Source organism: Ictidomys tridecemlineatus, chromosome 7 (genome assembly GCF_052094955.1).
Source record: "Ictidomys tridecemlineatus isolate mIctTri1 chromosome 7, mIctTri1.hap1, whole genome shotgun sequence".
Taxonomy (NCBI): Eukaryota; Metazoa; Chordata; class Mammalia; order Rodentia; family Sciuridae; genus Ictidomys; species Ictidomys tridecemlineatus.
Window position 1 is genome coordinate 151,455,493 of NC_135483.1, and position 23,614 is coordinate 151,479,106.

General features: G+C 31.1%; 1 protein-coding gene and 1 pseudogene across 1 annotated transcript in view; one reads left to right on the top strand and one right to left on the bottom strand.

The window, feature by feature from the left end:
• Positions 1–23,614, top strand: part of Znf804a (zinc finger protein 804A) — a 295,981-nt gene that overhangs the window by 50,611 nt on the left and 221,756 nt on the right. The gene's annotated exons all lie outside the window — the stretch shown is intronic.
• On the bottom strand, positions 2,036–2,642 carry LOC101962574 (protein yippee-like 5 pseudogene; annotated as a pseudogene).

Consider the following 23,614-nt stretch of genomic DNA (forward strand, 5'->3'; position numbering starts at 1 on the left):
GTATATTCTACTGTCATGTATAACTAATTAGAACAAATGAAAAAAATACAATAAAATTTTAAAAAATATTTAAAAAATTAACTTTGTTGTATACTTATTTAAAACAAATACTAAAAATTTAAGAACTGAACACATTTAATAATTCATTCTTGAGGCAGAACCCTGAAGAACTTTCAGTTAGATAATAAACCATTAGTTAATTCCTATGTGCTTCAAGCATTTTAATGAGGATATTTTTGCTTGAATGTATGATTGTGGTACTTTTTTGAAATCATTCTGAAAATCTAGGGAACCTATCACTCTGAGTTGAATGTTTTGTTCTGTTGCTCTTCCAAAGCAGAAATAGTAACATCACCTGTTTCATGTTCTGAAAGGACATGTTGCTATATTCATTTTATACTTGACATAGAAGCTAAGGTTTTAAGATGGTGTGTTTGAAAATGTGATATGCAGTGTATGACATTGCTTGGAATTATTAGAAACTATCAAAGCTTTGTTTCACTCTATGATGCATAATAAATTTCCCTTTTTGTTTGGCTATTCAAATTATATAAAGAGAATGTTTAAATATCCACAGAAAGTATTCAGTCCTCAAGGTACATGTATAGCCTTTTCTGCTTAGCATCTAGATTTCATTGTGAAACAAACATTAAAAATGCTTTTTAATGACAGTGTTTATCTATGATTGTTATCATTTTTAGAGCCAAACCATGATTACAGAATTATTCATTGCTTATTGTTATTGATTTTTAAAATTTATCAAATTCCAGTTGTAAGTCTGGATAACTTTCTGTACATCATTATTTCTTTTAATATACCAAATGATAAATTAGTGAAACTCTTTTGTTATTTTTTGTGACAATAACCAAATATTGTCAAATATTTTCTCTTATGCTCTAAGTTGTCTCATCATTCTGTTCATATTTTTTTCTCTGATTTGTTAAAGCTTCTTAGTTTGATGTAATCCCATTTGTCTAATTTTGCTTTTATTTCCTGTGATTTTATGGTCATATGAAAATAATTGCTTCTACCAATATTTTGAAGTGTTTTCCATGCTTCTTTCTAGTATTCTTGTAATTTTAAGTCCTACTTTTAGGCGTTGATCCAATTTGAATTGATTTTTGTAGAGTGGGAGGTAAAATCCAATTTAAATTTTCTATATGTGCATATTCAGTGTTCCATTTATTTAAGAAGCTATCTTTTCCTCAGAGTTTGCTTTTAATACCTTTCTTGACAATCATGACTCTAAGTGTGTTTATTTATTTATGGTATCTCTAATCTGTTCTATGGATTTGTGTATGCTTTTATTGCAGTATCATGCTGTTTTGGTGACTGTGATTCTATAGTGCATCTTCCCTCCCCCCAACTATTATTTTATTTATATCACTATGCTTAAGTTATATGGAAAAAGACAACCCATCAGTTCTGCCTCATTTCAGAAAATGTTTCCAATCAACACACGTTATGTGGTGACAAGTGAGTAGGAATGGTGACATCTTCAGGTCAAGACTGACAAGGAAGAATGGCTTCTGGTGCTAGGGTTCATCTCCAACACATGGGCCAGAACACGCCAGGCTAACCCTGAGCCTTTAATGCTGAGCTTAGATTTCGCATCTCTGAAGCCAGAAAATCAAGTGAAATCACTGAGTTAAAAAAAAAAAAAGTTTTAAAACGAAACCCAAATAAGTTTTAAAAACATGCTCTTGATATATGCTCCAGTCAAAATTTACAGAAAACACACGTTTTCAACTCTAATAGCCCAGATTTTTTCTCCACATAGCCCACCATATAGCTGCAGAGACTCTTCAGCCTCAAGATGTAAACACAGGAGGAAAAAACTAAAAGCAACTGCATAGTATCCTCTCTACACACTGCTGTTGGATGGAAAATACAAAATTAAAGAAGGAAGAAGAAGGAAGGAAGGAAGGAAGGAAGGAAGGAAGGAAGGAAGGAAGGAAGGTTCCAACTTAACATTCTCACAACCTCTGTTCTGCAGTTCACGAATCCCACTCTGATGCTAAGAAGATAGTGTAAGTAGATTTTTGTTTTCAGTGAAGGGGACCTGTGAACAGATGGATTTATCTCTTTTTCTTCAAGAGTTATCAGAGGGTACCTTCTCCTCAAAGCTCTCAATCTCTGGAACTAGAACACATTCCAGGATCACATGGCCTTTCTTATAATGCTGGCTGTCTTCAGTAGCAAACTCATAGATCCATCCGAGTTTGCTCTTGCAGTTTTTGCAGATCACATTACAAATCATGTGTCGCCCATGAAGCCTGACCCAATCTTGAACTTCACTGTACTGTAGGTTAACTACCTTGTTAAAAAGAAACATTCTACCCATGGTGCCTGTGAACCAAGTGAAGATGAGTTCTGGGAGGTTAGTCAGGATTGTGTTACAGTTTGCACAAGAAAACAGAGAGGGTACCAACAATATGATCAAGGAAAATTCTGCCTATTTTGATAGCCAAAGTTCTAAAAACCCCTGAATTGTTGGTGAGATTTACACTGCCAGCAGCTCTTTGCTTTTCAGCTGGGATGGAACTGTAGTGTCTAATCTTGAAATCAGGTGTTGGAATTCCTCCAACTTTGTGCTCTTTTTGCTCCAGATTGTTTTGGTATTTGGGATCCTTTACTTCCATGTGAATTTTAAGATTATTTATTCTAATCTGTGAATAATGTCATTGTTATTTTGATGAGGACTACATTCATTCTATGAATTCCTTCAGGGAGAGTGGACATTTAAAAATATTAATTATTCTGATTCATGAACATAGGAGGTCTTTCTGTTATTTATATGTGTTTTCAATTTATTTTATCATTTTAGAGGCATTTGTAATTTTCATTGTAGATTTCTTTTGCTTTCTTGGTTAAATTTATTCTAAGATATTTTATTATAGTATTGTCATTATGATTCAAGACTTTTATTATTGATTTCTCAGAGAGTTTACTACTAGTATAAAAAATTACTAATTTTTGTGTATACTGATTTGTGTCCTGAAGTTTTACTGAGTTAATTTACTGAAAATAAAACAATGGAGAAAATATGTTCCATGCAAATGGAGACTTCAAGGAAATGAGAATAGCTAGACTTATATCAGACAAAATGAACTTCAAGGCAAAAATGTAAGAAAAGACAATGTTTACTATATATTACTCAAGGAATCAATTCAATAAGAATATATAATTATTAATATTATTCCCATATACTTAAAACTTATATGGGAATAATATTAGAGAACCCAATGTTATAAAGAAAATGCTATTAAATCTACAGGAAGTGATAGGCTAAAATATAGTAATAGTGACCTACTTCAGTACCCAACTTTCATCAATGAACACATAATCCAGACCCCCCCAAAGAAAACAAAAAACAAATGTCAGAGTTAAACTATACTACAGATCAAATGAACTTCACATGCATTTTATAGAACATTTTGTCAATGTAGAGTATACATATATATTTCTTTCTTCAACATATAGATTCTCTTTAATAGACCATCTACTGGACCATAAAATAAGTGTGACAGATAAAAAAATCAACCATATATTGTATGTTTTCTGACCATATTGAAACAAAATTAGAAATTGAAACAGGAAATAGAGACAAAAATATTTTATATATTATACAAATATAGGGAGACTGAGTGACCCACTTTTGAAAGTAAATGGATTATTGCAGAAATCAAAGGAGAAACTTAAAAAATCCATCAAGTGAAAATGGAAGACCATAATATGAAAACTTAAGGATACAGAAAAAAACTGCACTAGGAGGTAAATTCATAGCAATGCACACTCACATAAAAAAGGAAAGATTTTTAAACAAGTAACAATGATGCAACTGGAGGGCCTAGAAAATCATGAACCAACCAAACTCCGAATTAGTAGAAGGAAAGAAATAATGATGATTAGAGCAAAAATAAATAAAGTAAAAATAAATAAAGTAGAATTGGCATTCTGAAAAAAATGAAAAATTATCAACAAAGTCTTAGCTGGTCTATGAGGGAAAAAGGAGAGAAGATCCAATTAAATGGAATCAGACATGAAAAAGACATTATAACTAATGTCACAGAATCAAATATCTCAAAGGATATTTGAAGGCTATTTTGGACAACTATACCCTAACAAATTAGAAAATGCAGAAGAAATGGATAAAGTAGATGCAATACAACCTATTAAAACTAAACCCTGAGTACATAACATGTCTGAATAGACCAATAAACAAACAAAAAGTTTGTTGAATCAGTAACAACAATAACAACAACAAAAGGCTCCCAGTAAAAGAGAGACTCAGGACTAATGCCCCACACTGCTGAATTTTAACAGCTTTTCAAGAAGACATACATGGTGCCTCAGTCCGGCTACAGCAAAATAACCGGGGGTGACGAACAACTTGTGTACATTGATATAGCAGGAGTAGGAGCCGTTTATTGTAGGACTGGAGGGGTATATATACATTACACACAGCTTATCTTAATTAACATAAATTAGATACAGCAGTCAACCAATAAGGAATCTCCACACTTAATGGTTTGCTGGCTTTACTTCACAAACCACTCCCTCTGCAAAATGCCAGGCGCCATCTTGACTTGTTTACAGACTCTAACAACATGGCAATTCTTGAAATTAAGGAATTAAGGGAAGAAACCCTTCCAAATTCATTCTGTGAAACCAATATTACTTTGATATCACCACTAGGGAAGGACAACATGAAAGAAAGAAAAAAGAAAGAAAGATAATCACGGGCCAATACCTCTGATGAACATAAATGTAAACGTTCTTAATAAAATATTAATAGTCTACATTTAAAATATATTAAGAATATTGCACAACATAATCAACTTGGTTACATTCCAGGAATGCATGTTGGTTCAACATTTGCAAATCAATACATGCAATTCATCACATAAATATAATTAAGAATAAAAGTCAAATGACCATCTCCATAGATGCAGAAAAGTGACATAACTCACTACATATTTCTGCTAAAACACTGATGAAAAAAACTTATCTCAATATGATAAAGCCATGTGACAAACCAAGCCAATAATCATACTGAATGAGGAATGCTTAAAGCATTTTCCTTAAAATAAGAAACAAGACCAGAATATCCACTCATCATTCTTATTTAATATAATTCTTGAAACTTTAGCCAGAGAAATTAGTCATGAGAAAGAAATTAAAGGTATACAAGTAAAAGAAATTGAAGGTATACAAGTAAAAAGAGAAGTCAAATTATCTATGTTTGCAAATGATATGTTTCTCTACTTAGAAGACCCATGAAACTCTACCAGAAAAGTAGCAGGATAGGAAACCAACATGCAGAAGTGAATAACTTCTCTGTAAACTAGTACCAAACCCTCTGGGGGAAAAAACATACATGGGAAAACATTTAATTCATAATTGTTTCAATTCATTTTTAATACTATAACATTTAAAAACATTATGACAAGTATATAGAATGATACGTGTAGAAAATTTGTCTAGTATATATTTTATTCATTTCCTCAAGTTTTATTTTGAAAAGCTTTGAAGTTATCAATAAAGTTACATGACTAATTCAAGAGACTTTCACATACCTTAACCTAGATCATCCAGTCATTAATATTTTCCTACCTTTGTTCAAATTCTCTCTCTCTTGAACAAAGGTAGGAAAATATTAATGAATATATATTATAAAATATATATTATATATGTATAATCTATATGTGTTTATGAGCAGAACCATTTGAAGAAAACTTCATATACTTCATCCTTATTTATTTACTTATTTTTGGCACTGGGGATTGAACTCAGGAGCACTCAACCACTGAGTCACTGAGTCACATCCCCGGCCCTATTTTTTATTTTATTTAGAGACAGGGTCTCACTGGATTGCTTAGAACCTCACTTTTGCTGAGGCTGGCTTTGAACTTGCGATCTTCCTGTCTCAGCCTCCCCAGCCGCTGAGATTACAGGCTTCTTCCACTGCACCCAGCTCATCCTTAAATATTATAATATCTATCTCGAAAATTGTGATCATTCAGAGAAGTAACTGTAAATGAACACATTGTAAGTATTTAACATTGATGTAGTATTTGTTCTATTATACCATCTTTATGTATCATCTGTGTATATAATTATGATCTATTATCTACCTATATCTCAATGGTTCCAAATTGTACTTTTTTGTGCTTTCCTTCCCTTTGTTTTGTTTGATATTGATTTCAATAACAAGTTACAATTTTTTTAATATTTATTTTTTAGTTGTAATTGGACACAATACCTTTATTTATTTATTTATTTTATTGCTGAGCCACAACCCTAGCCCAAAAGATCACATTTTATGTTCAGGGTTTATTTTTTGGGTGTGTGCTGTTTATTCTCAAAACATTTTCAGATCCTGAATAATATTGTAGGTGTTTTTTAGATTTAATGTGTTTCCTTTCTTCTTTTGATACCAACCATTGGTAATGTATTTATCACATGAGTCTCAAAACTCTGGTTGGAGGCTTTTCTTAAAATGGTGAAGGTTACTCAAATAGATTATAATACTGATATACTTTATTGGACATGTTTATTAAAATAGATGTCAAAAATAGGATCTTGCTAAAATGAGGTTCAAAATAAGTATATTTGGAAGGACAAGGCATTAAGTCCAATTGTTTTCAGGAAAAAGTACCTGGATCCTGAGAATGTAGGGATACATTTCATCTTTATTAGTCTGCCTACCCTTCTTTACCTATATATGTCTTCATTTTCACTTCCCCTATTTATAGTATAGCCTCCCAGCTCTTTTCTAGTGAAAACAGGAACAAATCATCTTTCATGAGAGTTCAGACTACTTGCAACATTAGTAACAGTTGCCCATATTCAATGTTATTTTTGATGCTACAACCTAGGTGAGGCACATATGAGGTATCTTTTAATACCAGGTAAAGTTAGGGATTGCTGTCTGCCTTATGTCCTCCAACGTCTTGTCAAGATGATTCTACCACACAGTAGACACAACACAGTGATGGCTGTCCTCATTCACCGCATATCATAATTAAACTGGTAGAAAATAAAGCATCAGAATGTTGTTTTTGAAAAAAAAATGAATGAAATGAATGAAACTCAGACATTAGGTAAGGAAAATTACTGTTTATCTTCTGGCTTGAATCTGTTTTTTTAATGAACTCTAAAAACCCCAAGCTTTTCTTTGAATCTTTCTCAGATCTTAGTGGAAAAAGAGAATATACATGTGTCTCTCTCTCTATAATATATGAATATATATTAAAAGTATATATGTGCATATATATTCATATAGAGATGTATGATTAATACTTCACATGTATTGAATATAAAATATTACTTTTTAACTGGAAACTACATTGAGTTTGAATGAAGATCAGTGATAAAGGCACAACTCCAAGGGTATTTTGATGCATGCATTTCTCTGTCAGGTGGAAAATGCATACATGTTACCACTCCTTTGTTCTCTGCCTTAGATAGACATCACACACTGTAAAATGGAGATGAAAGGGTGTTTTATCTGAGAGGCATTAATCTCAGTATCCTTCACTGCTTAATTCAACAATCTTCAAAATACAGAGAATACATATGGAACTAGAGAATGTGTAAGACATTGCCAAGAAAACTTTTTCCAGAAGATTTAGAAATAGCTATAGAACTCACAAAGCAGTTTGACAAATTTGATGATATATTTTGTCTCAAGGAACATATTTAAAGATCTTTGTGTAGGGCATGTTTTATTTCTCTTGTCTACCTCATTTTTGAGGATGTTCATCTAGGTTTGAAAAAATGCTAATGAAATAAATCAGAGATGAATAACAACATTTCTATTGATGTTTGAATTTTTAAAATATTCAGTGATTCATAAAGCCTAAGTAAATCAATTAAAATACAAGCAAATTGATACAGTTATATGGCAAGTGAATCTAAATAGTATTTCTATTTCTAAATGTAATTTTTAAAAAATTATTTTTAGTTGTATTGGGACATAATACCTTCAATATTTATTTATTTATTTTTATGTGGTGCTGAGGATTGTACCCAGGGCCTCACAAATGGTTGGTGAACACTCTACCACTGAGCCACAACCTCAGCCCTCTAAATATAAATTTAAATAGCAATTCTGATCTGAAATTGTTTGGAAGATTGATAAACTTATTCCCAATCCATTACTCATACTTTTAATCCTCTAATATTCCTTTATATTGACTGATTTTAAATAACAAACTTACTTTCACCACAAAGAAAATTATCTAAAATATTTATTTTTTATTATTTTGCATGAATAACATTAAATGTTCAGTTTATTTTCATTTTATGCTTGCTGCTTTTATGTAATATTTTATGATCACAAAGCTTACTATGAGGAAACTATAATGCATAGGAATCTACCTCTTGTGTGGAATAAGATACCTCTGTACTTCCATCTCAAGTTTCTCTGAAGAAAAAGAAATTCACTCTCTTGACCTAAACAGCTCACCAATAGAAAGAACTCAAAGATGGATTTGGGGATATTGACTTGAGTTACTATATTAGTTTTCTCTTACTGTACACCAATACATTTGGCAACTTGAAATGATTCTCATTTATTACACAATTTCCATAGTTCTACATTCTCATGCTGCATAGCTATATTCTCTCTTCAGTGTCTCACAGAACCAGAGTCAATCAGAAGTGTTCATCTCTTAGCTGGAGAATTTGAGATTGAAAAATGTGCTTGCAAGCATTTTCAAGTTGTTCACTGATTTAGATTCTTTGAGTCAGTAGGATTGAGATCCTTATTTCCTTGTTGACAGTGCTCCAGGGGCCACTCTCTGCTCTGAGCGCTGACTTGTATTCTTGTATTTGTTTCTCAGATGTCCAATCTCCATTTTCAAACCAGATAAAGCAATCTGGATGATTCCCTCCTGTGCTATGAATTTCTCTGATTTCTCCCTCTATCACATTTCTTTCACTTTCTATTTTGCCTCTCTCTTGTATATATAAAATTTCACTTTGCATCATGGATTTACACTGTTAACACCCAGATAACCCATAATAATTTTGCTATTTTTAATAGATGGGTATAATTAGTTACATCTGTAACCTCGCTTTGCCATGTAACATAAGCATGAGAGTAATACCAAGAAGTGGAAATCATAGGGGCCAAAATCCTGCCTATTGTGATTATTTTCCCAAGAGAATGTGTACATTTGAAACAGCATACTGTTTATTTTCAATTGTTTCCTTTATCCAATTAAAATAATACATAGAGCAATTTTAGTGCATGAGTAAACATAATTCAATTCAAATATACACTTTATTAGCGATTTAATACTTTATATCAATTGATTTCCTCAAAATAGTTCTTTTAACTAGTGTCATAATATATCAGAAGCTAGGAAGACAGGTTAATTTCAAAGCACACAAAATTTACTAAGAAGTATATCATATGTGTCCATCATGCTAATGGATTACACCAGATTCAAAATCCATGTATTCTAAATCTTTAGCTACTAAGATTCATTAGAAACAACATGTGCAAATAAAAATAATGAATAACCAAGATAAAATATTTCCTTACACTCTCTATTTTAATCATAAAGTGTAATACTTTTAAATACTGCTAAAATGATTTTGTGGTAATTTTGTATTTGCACCATTTGTATGAATATGTTTTCTCATGATCAGCAAAATTGTCAGTTTCCGAAATGTATATACCTTCTCATGCAGATTAGCATAAAGTTTAATTTTTGCTAATTAGCTAGAGGTGAGGGAGGCAAATTAACTTAAGACATTAATTTTGCATTTACAGTAGTCTTATCATTTTGTGCATGTGCATGGGGAATGTAGTCATAATTCTCTTTGCATCAATATCAGAATTTAATTTTTAGGGTATCTTAACTGAGCAAAGTGTTTGTTTACAAAACACATTGCTACAAAAATTGAATTGCAGAAAACTGGCCATCTAGAAAATAGTCCTACACAATAATTTCATGGAACATAATTTTTGTTAACTACATATGAATTTTGGTTTTAGTTATAAAGAAAATGCATTTTCCTTTTGCATGTTTATAACGTTGAAGATATAGAAAGGCAAATAATCCAAAGAGCAATTTAAACTCTTTTGCAAAATTATTTACCATAAAATGCATGATATCAGGGTGGGAAATTAAAAATTTAACTGTAATTTGAATCTTAGTGCTATATATTGTATTTTTAATAAGTGTTGCTTATTAACTTAGTTATTTTTTACTATTATTATTTATCCATTAAAATTGTCTTTACTTGTTAAAACACATTCTAAAGTTTTCTTGGCTGTTTTTTAGATATGGCATACAGACTTTTATTAACATTCTGTAACTTTATTTCTTCTACTTAATGGACATTCAACACTTGTGAAACGTTATTGAGTAATTCATAGTTTAAAAAAATAACATTCTTCTTTTGACCTGGTTAGTCAGTACATTAAATTTTATGTTGTGTAAAGCTCAGTACACATATATTGGCATATAATGATTTATTTCATGTGAAATTTTGGGTTCTACTATGCATAGTATACTGATCTAGAAACAAAAGGAGTATATAAATGCATCACACAGTGGAAATTTGCTCTTTAGGAGGATTGCATAATAAAGCTGACCATCAATTATTTATATACAAATAGAAAAACAGGAATAGTTATTTGAATCAATATCAACCATTTATGTGAGTTAAATAAGCTTTTTTAAGATTTCATCTGTAACTTGATCAAGGTAGCAAAAACAATTAAATCTCAATTTATTTGTCTGTTGTATATGTAATTCATATGTTAATTCACATATCAGAAAATTCTAGTGAGGAGGGTAAAATTAAATGTTTCATATGAAAATTCTTTAACATTTTTAAAGAGCTATTGCATAATGTATCCAACCAATTTTTTAAAATAAAAATGTCTTTAACTTATTTTTAAATCTTTCATAATATCAAGAGATCAAGCATTCTACAACCAATACTAATTTTTGAAGCAATATGCCTTCTGGGAATGTCAACTCATTTTTAGTATTATCTAGTTCAAATTTTATTTAAAAAGCAACAGATTCAGCTTTAAAAAATAAAGGTCTTTTAGTTATCTCAGACATAAATTTAAAAAGATTAATAATCAAAACATCTGTAAGATCCAGAAACATCTCAGGAGACTTGTTATTTTCTATGATTATAAAAAGTTATAAAGACAATAAAATGACCTTTTGCTTATTTTTTCTTCTTTACCACTTCACCAAAATGTAACACTAACCCTTTAGTTGATTACATAAATGAAATAACATTATTATTTCCCTCCACCCACCAATTTTTAAAAGAAATCTATGATTTTCTTTTTCTTCACAGTAAAACCTTGGCAGGAAATTTAGTTGCTAGAAGCAACATGAGATACTCACATTTGAAAAATCACGAGATATTCTATTGTGGATCCTTGAGGAAAGTAAATATAGTTATTTTAACAGCTCTTTGGAAAGTTATACTTCTTCACTAAAATGACCAAGAGTGTAGAGTACCAACCAAAGGTCATATATCCTTCCTAAGTTCATTATCAAAAACACCAAGGGAGAACAATAATTTATCTACAAACTCAAGAGGACATAACATACCAACATTAATGTAATTTGAGAATTTAATTTACTAATATTGTAAGTAATTTTTCCCTAGAATTAATTGGTTTTGAGACTAGATTATGGATTTGCCATTGACTTGTCTTTCTGGGTAAGTGGATCACCTAAGAGACACCATTGCCTCATCTGTTTTGCTAAAGAGATGCTGAGCCCCGTGTCTGGTTTATGGCATATACGTACCTTGCTCAGTTTTTCCTCCTTTGGTTGCAGAAAATTATATAGCCACATTAGCCTCTTCCTGTATTTTATGAACAAAGAGGATTATGAAACATAAAATAAACTATACAACAATTCATGCAAAAATAATTATGATGGAGTAACTACAAGTTAAATAACCATTACTATGTTTATTAAAATGCAGCTAGATGAAGTGCTGGGTCTTTATTAGTTAGCAAGTACATAAAATGTTCCATAAAAAATGGAATTCTTTTAGATTGTAGAATTATTTGCTGTTGAAGTGTCTATATTTTTCTTTTCTTGATTGTGGCTTCTAAAAAAAACTAGACATCATTTCAAATCACATTCTACCTCTTTCTGGTAGTAGTTCCTTTTCTGAGCTTCAGTTTTCTTCCTATGGAATCACATTAATAATGTAGAGTTCTTAAGATAAACTATATAGAACAAGGAAGACTGACAAAAAGAATTCTAATATATCATAACTTCCTTCTTTGTCATTCTTTTATTTCCATTATCAGCATTGAAATATTGAAAATGGCTAACAATCAGCCACAGAATAACTGAGTAGATTAATAAACTCAATAATAGAATTATTTTCAAACTCTTCTATAACAAGATTTTGAATTCATATGAATTGTCTTCAAACTGTATCTATGGTCTTCTTAGATGACTTTGTTCCTACTGCTGGTTCCATATATTAGGATATTTATCAATGAAACTAGACATGATTCTTAAAGATCAAAAAGCAAATATATAGTAAAGCAATCTTGTGTAAAGTTGGTAATGCAATCTAATTCATGTTTCCAGTGGAAATGGATACTTCTTCAACAAGTGGAATATATGGGATTGTTTTTAAGATTATTACAGAGTGTCAGAAATTGTTCTAAACATGTAAACTATATTTTGTAAGTTAACACAAAAATTTTATGGAGAATGTTATACGGGTAATTATCACACTAGTCATAAGTTACAGAGAAGGAACCTGACTTCTTAATGAATCATGGATGTACAGTCACACACAGAGTCAGTCACACTCAGAATGATTTATTATTGCCTAAAGTAGTTTTGAGATTTTTAGGAAAAATCAATTTGTGTTACTGTTATATTTGTGTTACATTTCTGTGACAAATGTATTTTTTAGCCCCACAATATGTTTTCTTGATCTATCTCTGTGCTGTTAGATTCTTTGTTAATTATTTTAGTGATGGTTTGTCACTTTCAGACTAGTCTACTGTGTGTTCACATGGAAACTTATTTATTTTCCATTAATTTTTGAAAGACAGTAGAACAGGATTAAAATTATAGCTTAATATTTAGTTTCGTGAAGCATTTTAAAGATTTTACTGCATAATTTTCTGGCATTGTCTCTATGGCAAGAGTAGTCTATTCTCAGCATAATTGATATTTCTTTCTAAATAAATACACACTTTCTATCTTCTAGCATTATATATATATATATATATATATATATATAATTTTCATTTCAGAATGCATGTATGATCAGCTGAATGCATTCAATGGTTAGGTCGTTTTAATTCTCCTTCCCAGTACATGGTGTTGCATTCAAAATACTCTACTTATATTTCTAGAAAATTCTTAACTTTTTTTAAATAGAAGGACTTCTCTCTTGCTTCTTTCATTTTTTAAAAAAAATTCTGTTAAGGCTTATACTATAGTTTGTCTACTTAACTCCAATGCTCACACATTTTCATAGTTTATTCCTTTATTCATGTACCCTGCATTGTGAGTATTATTCTGTATTTTATTTCTCTAATTCCTGTTTTGACTATGGTAGTCTTAGATATTATAGGGTTGGTATGGAAGTCCTGAAATGACAGGAGAAAAGCAGAAATATGAGCATAAATGTAGGATATCTTGTAATAACCTTAATGGTTGCATAGTGAGTTACTAAAGTGATTTCATGTTTTATATACTAATAATTAAATTTTCACATATTAATTTATAAACTGTTAAGTATAATTCAAATTTTCCTTATTTGTGTGGAAAAACATACATTGATAGACTTACTTATAAGCCATTTAATATTACACTTCAGTGTCTTCCAGAGTAGACATATTTATTGTCTTTTTATTGGTTATCTTTTTATTTTATTTATTATTAATTTTAAAAATTCATATGACAGCAGAATACATAACAATTCATATTACACATATAGGGCACACATTTTTTTGTATCTCTGGTTGTATACAAAGTATATTCACACCAATTTCTGTCTTCATACATGTACTTTGGATAATAATGTCCATCACCTTCCACCATCATTTCTAACGCCACGCCCCTAACCTTTCCCTTCCCACCCCTCTGCCCTATCTAGAGTTCCTCTATTCATCCCATGCTTCCCTGCCCTACCCCACTATGAATCAGCCTCTTATATCAGAGAAAACCTATGGTTTTTTTTTTTTTGAGATTGGATAACTTCACTTAGCATTATCCTCTCTAACTCCATCCATTTACCTGCAAATGCCATTCTCTTTTAGATTCAAACTAAAAAGTTTCTTCCCAGCAAAAGAAACAATCTGTGAGGTGAATAGAGAGCCTACATCTTGGGAGCAAATTTTTAACCCTCACACATTAGATAGAGCACTAATCTCTAGGGTATATAAAGAACTCAAAAAGCTAAACACCAAAATAATGATAATAATAATCCAGTCAATAAATGGGCCAAGGATCTGAACAGACACTATTCAGAAGATGATATACAATCCATCAACAAATATATGAAAAAATGTTCATTATCACTAACAATTGGAGAAATGCAAATCAAAACTACTCTAAAATTTTATCTCACTCCAGTCAGAATGGCAGCTATTGATTATCTTTTTTCAATTTTAATTGTTCTTATTGTATTTTAGGATTCCAGTTATAGATGCATCTTAGCTGTGTGTGTGTTTGTGTGTGTGTGTGTGTGTGTGTGTGTGTGTGTGTGTGTGTGTCTGCATTTCTCTTTTCTTTCTCAAGTCTCTTCTGCTTTGCCTGGTGGATTTGTATTTACATTCTCTGAACTGCTATGGAGCTCAGTAAAGCCAGGTGCAGCAAACAAGATACTGCACCTGTGATAAGTGATGAAAAATACATTCAAATTATCCAAAAGTTACTTACAAGTATGAAAATTAAGCTAATGTCACTAAAGACAGACTCAGTGATGTGACTGGAGTTCTTGAATAACATGAGAAGTGTCAAAGTATGAAGATAAATGTAGGCAGTTTTGTTAAATTCGTGCTTGTTCCATGGAGTATTTCACATGCTATGATCCTAATAGATGCAGAAACAGAATAACAAATTAGTGTGAGAAATCACAGATGAATTGGACCATGAATCTGAAATCAGAGTGAAGAAACTGGAGAGATCTTGCAAAGAGATAGCTCATCAATTAGCAACTCTTAAAGTTATTTCCATATTTGCTTGCTGTGATTACACTGTGCTCTAAATCCTAACAGATAATTATTTAAAATTGTTGATTATAGACCTGCACCCAGATACACATAGATCCTAAAAGCATCAATCACCAATTCTATGGATATATTTTGTGATACTATTATAAAATATGAATATATATAAATTATTTTATTAATTTTATGATACTATTTTCATATAATATCAATATATTATTAATCATAAAATTTCTGAATTCTAGATTATGGCTACAAATTTAAGCATTATAGTTTATTATATTTATTCCTTAAATGTCAGTTCTGTGCTAGTTTTGTATGAATAAGGATGCTACTTTAAAAGATAACATTAAAGGCAGCTATAGTAACTTGTCAGATGAAAACTTTCTATAGGTATTCATTAAATTTAATTATACGAAAAAAGGAAAAATGTAGAAAGGAAAACAAAGAAGTAAAAGAGAAAATAAAGAGAAAAGAAAAGAAGAAGGCAAAAAGAGGAGTGAATGAATGAGGAAGGAGGGAAAAAAGCATACAAAAGAAATAGGGAGGGAAAGACGAAGGAAAAGAAAGTTGGAAATTAAAAAACAAAGAATATAATTTTTTATTCAATTCTCAAATGCATTTTAAATCATTTTGTGTACTTCCCATTAAAATATTGAACAACAAAGTTAACTTTGTTGGAAACAAAAATAATGAAAAGTTAACTTCATTGCTTAAGATTCTATGTATCCTATATATGTGGCAGGTGGGCATGGTTGTAAATAGTCACAATTTTGTTGCTAAATTTCTTTTTATAGGTGTTCTATATATGAGATTCTGGGGCATAGCGGGTTAAATTAGATTCATCTGTGATGAAATCATTGCAGAATAAATATTGCTCATGAGATCAACTAGCTTTCCAAGGCCTTTGAGATGTGACAGATCCTGTTTACTGATAAATTGCATGTAGCAGGAAAGATGCTACAATAAGTATTGATTATATTTGTGCATAGAACTCATTTTGCTACAGCATGTGAATTGCCTTCATGAGCTGACAATCCATTAAGTATCACTTTGTGTGTCTCTTACTCTATTATTGCTTCTTTTACTGCTTTATGCTTTACTACCTTTAAAACAGATTGCCAAAGAGAAATGGATAAAGGGAAAACTCTAAAGATAACTTCACAATTTGGAGGAAAATAAATGACTTTATTAGGATAAACTGGATTTCTGCCACTACTTCCAAATACATACTTTAAAAAAAAAGTAAATGCATTGCACTAAAATGTTACAGCAAAATAGGTAATAAAGTGACAAACTCTATTTTAAAATCAATAGTTTTACTTTGACAGTTTGTTAGTCACACCAACACAAAATATCTTACCTTCTAGTGACACGATTGTAGTTTTACTGATTTATAAGTGTCAGATCTGATTTTGTTTTGTTTAAATGCAAGGAAGATACTTGAGAGTTTAAATTCTGCTCTTCTCCGCTGTCACATAATGTTTTTGTTATGAACTTGAAGGTTTAAAATAATTTATTATGATTGGTGTGTTTCCTTAATTTCTCTATATTTTTCATCTCAGGGCAACAGTTTAAATCTAAAAGTGTGGTAAAATAATATATTGTCAAAATTTAATATTTGTATATTTTATTATCTATTACTTTCTATAATTAATTGGCTTAAATTATATCTTGCCATAGCATAGTAACCTTTTTTTTAAAGAGAGAGAGAGAGAGAGAGAGAGAGAGAGAGAGAGAGAGAGAGAGAGAGAGAGAGAGAATTTAATATTTATTTTTTAGTTTTCAGTGGACACAACTTCTTTGTTTGTATGTGGTGCGGAAGATGAACCCGGGCCGCACGCATGCCAAGCAAGCGTGCTACTGCTTCAGCCATATCCCCAGCCTTTGGATAGTAATCTTCAAGCATAATAGAAACAGTGTAGTTTTCAAAAATACTACAACACGTACTTCTGTAATGTGTATAGACTTGAAAGTGAAGAAAGAGAACAGAACACCATAAATAAAAGGAGGAGACAGTAAACTGTAAATGGGTTAAAGGGGAATGGTGGAGAGAGGGAGGGGAGCGGTGGCAGGGAGTGCTGGGTATTGAGTTGGGTTGTGTTGCATTCTTTTTGGATTAGATCATGTATCTCCTGGTATTATGAACAACTAAAAAGAATAAAAAATACATCAGAAAAAAGAAAAAAATCTAAAATTAACATTATTAGATAAGTATTTTTTTCCTCTTCGCTCAGTTTCCTGTCTGTAATCTAGAATGAGATTATTTCTCTTTCATTCATAGTTTAGAAGAGAGATTAATGGACATATAAAGTATGACTTAGAGCTAGAAAAGGGTATACATAAGATAGTTTGGCCAGTTTTATTCCACCACTCCTCTCTTTTCCTCTCCTCCTCTCTCTGCATTGTTTCCCTTTCTCTCCTCCATTGATCTGTATCCTGTTTTTATGGAATCCCTTTGCTTTTTTGTAATCCTCCATTTGCTCTATCTTCTGCATGAGATAAAACATTGACCCTTGATTTTCTGAGTCTAGCTTATTTCACTTTGCATGATGTTCTGCTACTCTATCCATCCACCTGCCAATGTCTTAATTACATTTTTCTTTATGGCTGAGTAAAGCCTCATTGTATATTTAAATACAGTATTTTCTTTATTCATTCATCTGTTGATAGACATTTGGACTTGTTCCATAACTTGGCTATTATGAATTGCACTATTATAAATATTGGTATGATTATATCTCTATAATATATTGACTTTAGTTCTTTTAGCTAGAGTGGAAGAGGATAACTGGGTTCATTCTTAGTTTTTGAGGAATCTCCATACTGCTTTCCCGACTGCTTGTATTAATTAGCAGTCCTACCATCAGTGTATAATTTAATATTTCTGCCACATCTTCACCAGCATTTATTACTATTGTATTCATTTTTAATATTTTTATAGTTGTAGATGGACACAATACCTTCATTTATCACTATGTGGTACTGAGTATCAAACCCCGGGCCTCCCACATGCTAGGCGAGTGCTCTAACACAGAGCCACAACCCAGGCCCCCATTACAATTGTATTCTTGATTGTCATTCTAATAGAAGATGAGATGTTGAACACTTTTTCTTATATTTGTTGGTCAGTTGTATTTCTTCTTTTTAGAGGTGTCTGTTTAGATCATTTGCCAATTTATTATTTTTTTCAGTTTTTTTTGAGTTTTAAACTAAATAAATTTTAGCTTTATGCATATTTATAATGCACTAATTATATATGTATGTATGTGTGTTTATATGTGTGTGTGTGTGTGTGTGTGTGTGTGTGTGTGTGTGTATGAACACATGAAGACTGGTAGAATAGAGGAAAGAGAAGGGAGAGGGAGGAGAAAGGGTTAAGAGGAAATACTGGGGACTGAATTAGAGCACATGAAATTATATATTGTATAATATGTTCAAATGAATCCCAATACACATATGACTATAATGCATTCATAAAAGTTTTTAAAAGAGTGAATTCTAATGTAAACTGTGGACTTTTGATTAGGATGTCAACCTGGGCTCATTAGTTGTATATGTACATAGGATAGTTTGGCCAGAAGATGTTCTGGCAGAAGATATTCTACCACAATCAGTGAGAAGGCTTGTGTGGAGGAAGGCACAGCACAATAAGTAAATCTCTGTACCTTCCTTTCTATATTTTTGTGATAATAAGGTTGCTGTAAAAACAAAAAACAAAAAAACAAACCTGTTACTTTTTTTAAATAGTCACAAAAAACAAAGAAGCAAAAAAAAAAATTGAAAGAGAAAATCAAAGCTGCATTGGTAATAATAGGAAACTCCAAATTTTGTGAATCTTGTTTTGGTAAGTCAAGGAGGAATGAGAGGATTTCACTACATACAAGTGTAAGATGAAGAGAATGAGGGGGTGGAGCAGGACCATGAGGATAGAGGATGGACTGTGAGATAGACATGACCGTGAAATGTTACGAATGTGAAGAAAAAAAGACACTGATTCTACATAAAAATGACATTTTTTATTCCAAGTTAATTCTGAAAATAAAGGAATAGGAACACATATTGTAAAAGAAAATTATAGACAATTTTCTAAATGTAAAATAAATTAAAAAAAACAAAGAATATGACATATGTGCTTTAAAAAATAAACCCTATGTCAGCATTTTCTTTTTTAAAAACAGTAATTTATTTATTTTTAAAATTTATTCTAATTTGTTATATAAGACAGCAGAATGCATTGTAATTCACATTACACATGTATAGCACAATTTTTCATATCTCTGGTTGCACACAATGTAGAGTCACACCATTTGTGTCTTCATACATGTACTTAAAGTAATGATGTCCATCTCATTCTATGCCTTTCCTCCCCCCATGTCCTCTTCCTTCTCCTCTCCTACTCTTGCTCTATATAAATTTTCTCCATTCCTCCCTTGCTCCCCGCCCCATATCCTCATTATAAACCAGCATCCTTATATCATTTGGCATTTGTTTTTAGGGATTGGCTTACTTCACTTAGTATGATGTTCTCCAACTCCATCCATTTACCTGCAAATGACATGATTTTATTCTCTTTTAATGCTGAGTAATATTACATTGTGTATATGTAAATACCACACTTTCTTTATCCATTCATCTACTGAGGGCAAACTTTTTCTTAACTCAAGAAATTAAGGAAAATAAAATAAGAAAATGTCTTATCTGTAAAGTTGAGTCAATGATAAATATAGAATATCAATGGTCTGTGGAAACCCACCAGGTAGAGTCACACATTATTTATATTTACCCACCTATGTGTGGATGTGTGGGGCTACAACTGATATTTGCATATCTTAGTAATATGGTCGTCTTGGCAAGTTACTTGCTTTCTACTGTTTCAATTTTTTCATCTCTAAACTAGAAAAAAATCATAATATAATGAAAATTCAAAATAATTTTGATATTGAAAGTAATAAATACATGTATTTGTTGTTATTGTTAACATCAATTCATGTTATTATCATTGTAAGCTTTATTTAGTTACCTTTAAAATCACTATGAGGAAAAGAGCTGAAAGAACAATTTTAGAGGAGACAAAGTTTCTTTGGCACTGGCAGTTTGAGAAGTTTCAGCTCATAGATGGTTTACTCAATTCCTCAGGGCCCCAAGTGATTCAGGAGCATCACACAGAAGGGTATGGAGACGGAAAGCAGCTCAGGACATGACAACAAAAAAGCAGAGAGAGACTTCCATTAATCAGGGACAAAGTATAAGCCTTAAAGAAGTACCCCCAGTGACTCACCTTTTCTAGGCACACCCTATCTTTCTGCAGTTAACTCCCAGTTAATCCAATCAACAACAATTAACATTCCCATTGGGTTAAAGTTCTCATTATCCAATCAATGTACCTCTAAATATTTTTCCCTTCTCTTAAACAACACTTCAGAGGATACCTCAAATTCAATCTATAACAATCTTCTTTTACTATAACAACTGTTATGTCGTCTCTCCACAGTATAAAACAATATATTTGTGTTTTTATAAACACTTGTGTATACACACACACACACACACACACACACACACACACACACCAAGCCTAACATTATTAAAGATTACAATTTTTTCTCTGTGTGATCATATACATATACATATATATATGTATGTATACATACATATATATATTAGTTACATATATGTAGCGCTGTATATGTATTGGTTATATACATTGTATTATATATTATATATATATATTATATGTGTTTTATATATATATATATATATATATATATACATACATACATATACATTGTGTGTGTGTGTGTGTGTGTGTGTGTGTGTGACGGGTTTGAATGGGATTGGACCCGAGGGGTACTTTATTACTGAGCTACATCTAGTCCTTTTAATTTTTTCATTTTGAGACAGTGTCATGGTAAATTGCTTAGGGTCTCAATAGGTAGCTGAGGCTGGTCTCAAAAATTCAATACTTTTGCCTCAGCCTCTAGAGTTTCTGGGATTACAGGTATGTTTCACAATGCCTATTTTTTCTGATAAGGTTTTATAATAAGTTAATTCACTTCTTATAGAACAGAAATTAGATATCTACACTATTGTTGATATCATTTTAAAATATAAAAATGTTTGGACCTTACTGTGTGCCGGAAACTATCGGGGTTATTTTTCACTTGTATTAAGTCTTTTAATCCTCACAGTGACTACTAGATGAGTACATACTTTACTCTTCATTTCTCAAAAGAAGAAAATGAGGTACAGGCATATTTAATAATATACTGATAGACACCTAAGAGAAAGTAAAATTCTGTCTCCAACTAGGTACTTTGTTTTTATTATCAGTTTTCTGCCTTGGTGATTTCTGTCATTTATGCTTTAACTGGATGAGCTTATTCCTCCCTATAAAAAAGTGAACAAGCTTAAAATTGTTATTATTGAATTTTATAAGGAAATGTATTAATGTATATATTAGCCTTAATTGCTATTCTATGTCATTAAAACATTAAGAAATTTATGAAATACAATGTATTTGTTATTCTTTTAATAATGAAAGACCAGGAAGAGTAATAATATGCACATGACTTATGCTTATACCACATATATTCTTATTTGCATATTTATTTAACAATAGCTGGATCCAGCTGACTATACCATTATAAATATTCCTTATTAATAATTTACATTATTAGATTAAAACTTATATAATTTTATCCCCTGAGGTTGTTTAGAAGTTTTATTTTACTAAAAATATGTTAAGAAAATATACCAAATGAAGTTTACTGTTGCATTAAATATTCTACAATGACTATTATATGAATTATTTAGTAAGAATACCTTATTCTACCCTTTTTCAAGTCTGAAAGGTCAAATGTTCAAAATATTTAAAAACATTTAAAAGCATAAATCTCTACCATATACAATATATTCTGTTCTACATTCTTGAAAAAAATGTTTAAAAGAAAAAGTTGAACATATTTTCCACTCTTGAAACATTTGTTTAATCACACATATCAACTATACTATTAATTATGATGTATTATTTAATATAAAAGTTAAAAAATATAGTAATCTGAAAAAGTAAATGATTAAAGCAAAATAATTGGGAAAATAAGATAATAATTTTAAAATAAATAATATTCTATACAATAGAAATAGATCTAAATGAAACATGGTAATTGGAATGCTTTCTCCAATGAGTTTGAGACTGTACAAGTTATATTAAATGAGTCAATTCCATAATCTATTAAATAAAAATACCAGGTGTATTCTCCCATGACTGATTTTTTCTAGTCAACTTGCAACCAAAACCTCTAGATCCATGCTATGTTGAAACTTCACTGGAACACTCCTGTTTGTACTTTAGAGAGTACTGAAGCGTGGAAGTGGAAGTATAATACTTTTATGTTCAGCAAATCTTACACTGTAAAAAACCACATTGTTAAATGTCTACCATAAAGATAAATTTAAATGGGTTTTACACTTAACTAATTTTATTAACAACTGTTATTTATTTAACCGTACTCTGAGTTGCTAAACCATGCTGAGAATCCAGTATTGAAACCTACTAGGATTTCTTTTCTTTTCCTTTTGTCTTCTTTTAATGGCCTCAAATAGAAGCTGTTTGTCCACTTTCCTGGTCCCACACCAAGCAGTTGAGAAATTAACCTCTACTGTGCTCTCTTGACCCCAATAGAAAATCAATTTCTTAAGTGTAAGACATTTAAATTGTTAAGGATTACAATGCTAAAAAAGATGAGTTTTATGTGACTTAAAATAATTTTAAATTAATGAATTTATTTGAGTCGTCAGAATTGCAGGCATTCTGAAAACCAGACTACATGCTACATTGGTATTTTCAGTGTTGATATACAAAACCATTAAATTTAATGACAAGTTGGCTTTATATAGTTCTCATTTATATCTCAAATCCTTTTTCTACTGTTCACTTTTTCTGGTTAATTTAAAAAATATTGTCATTTAACACTCATGATAATAACTTTGTAGGATTTGAAAAGTACCCAAAGGACATGAAAGACCAAGGAGCACAATGCATGTCTTCTTCAAGATAAAGATCCTGGTTTCAGAACAGATTGGAAATGAATAGCTAACCAAAAGATATGTACATGATGTTAGAAAAGAGCATTTCATTATCTTTCTTGACTAAAACCACAGTTACCAACGATCTCTCTCTAAATAATCAGCCCACCTCTCAAAGTCAGATATTAAAGAACTGTTAGGAGACACAATCCAATATTAACATGAGCTAAAATGAGTGGGTGAATGCTATGGATTAACCAATAGCAATGGATAACCCTGGAATGGAAACAGTTTATGAAGATCCAGGGATATTCTGGAGAAAGAGAGCAGGCAGACTGTTGTAATATATTTTTATAGACTCAGATATGTATGCAGATG